A 1,739-nucleotide genomic window follows, 5' to 3' on the forward strand; every position below is an offset into this window, starting at 1 on the left:
TATACGGAGCAAGTATACTGGACGTGTTGCTTTCCTAATACAAGGTTAGCAAGTGGGTGACACAAAACCATAAGTTTTGAGCCAAAATTTTCAAATCTAAAACCCACCAAACCCACACAAAAAAAAAGAATTTGCAAACACCGGTGAAGGGTTATTCCGAAAAACTTATCTAGGGTAAAAGCTAGATTTAATTTTCAAATATTCAAATGTTTTCATAAAGATCCAATTTCCTTAATGGATCTAAATTTTTATAGTCATGTGGGACTGTAAACCATATCGTTACTACCATTGTTTATACCGCCGTAAAGAAATCACTGATGTACAAAGTGTGAATAATAAAGAAGTGATTCTTGTATTTCAAGACTATATTTCTTGAGGACAAGCAACGCTCAAGTGTGGGAATATTTGATAATGCTAAAAACGAACATATATTTCATAGCATTATTCCTCAAGAAAGACAAGCTTTTAGTTGCAATTGTTCTATTTACAAGTGATATTCGTTTAAATAATAAAAGGTGAAGACAAAAGGAAGATTCGACGAATTGAAGACGCAAACGACCAAAAAGCTCAAAAGTACAAAATACAATCAATGAGATTCCAATTATTGATAAGAAACGTCTCAAAATTACAAGAGTACAAGATTCAAAACGCAAAGTACAAGATATTAAATTATTCGCAAGGACGTTCGAAAATCCGGAACTGGGACCAGAGTCAACTCTCAACGCTCGACGCAACGGACTAAAAATTACAAGTCAACTATGCATATGAATATAATATAATATATAATTAATTCTTAAAATTAATATATATATATTATATTATATTTAAATAAACGTCGGCAGAAGAAAACAACCAAATTTGGCTCTCCCCAGCTGGCCATGCGATCGCATGGACTTGAAGGGTAAAGCTCATGCGATCGCATGAGCATCTTTTCCAGATCACAGGCCTATAAAAATCGAGCTTTGGTGTAACACAAAACACATCTTTTTCCTTCTTCATCATACGTAAGTTATATATATATATATATATATATATATATATATATATATATATATATATATATATATATATATATATATATATATATATATATATATATATTTATATTTTAATTTTAATTTTAATTTTAATTTCTAATAATAAGGGTATGTTAGCGAATGTTGTAAGGGTGTAAGTCGAAATTCTGTCCGTGTAACGCTACGCTATTTTTAATCATTGTAAGTTATGTTCAACCTTTTTAATTTAATGTCTCGTAGCTAAGTTATTATTATGCTTATTTAAAACGAAGTAATCATGATGTTGGGCTAATTACTAAAATTGGGTAATTGGGCTTTGTACCATAATTGGGGTTTGTACAAAAGAACGACACTTGTAGAAATTAGACTATGGGCTATTAATGGGCTTTATATTTGTTTAACTAAATGATAATTTGTTAATGTTAATATAAAGATTTACAATTGGACGTCCCTATAAATAACCATATACACTCGATCGGATACGATGGGCAGGGTATTTATATGTACGAATAATCGTTCATTTAACCGGACACGGGAATGGATTAATAACCACTAGAATTATTAAAACAGGGGTGAAATTATGTACAAGGACACTTGGCATAATTGATAACAAAGTATTAAAACCTTGGGTTACACGCAGTCGACATCCTGGTGTAATTATTAAACAAAGTATTAAAACCTTGTTACAGTTTAAGTCCCCAATTAGTTGGAATATTTAACTTC

Source organism: Rutidosis leptorrhynchoides, chromosome 4 (assembly GCF_046630445.1).
Source record: "Rutidosis leptorrhynchoides isolate AG116_Rl617_1_P2 chromosome 4, CSIRO_AGI_Rlap_v1, whole genome shotgun sequence".
In the NCBI taxonomy this organism is placed as follows: domain Eukaryota; kingdom Viridiplantae; phylum Streptophyta; class Magnoliopsida; order Asterales; family Asteraceae; genus Rutidosis; species Rutidosis leptorrhynchoides.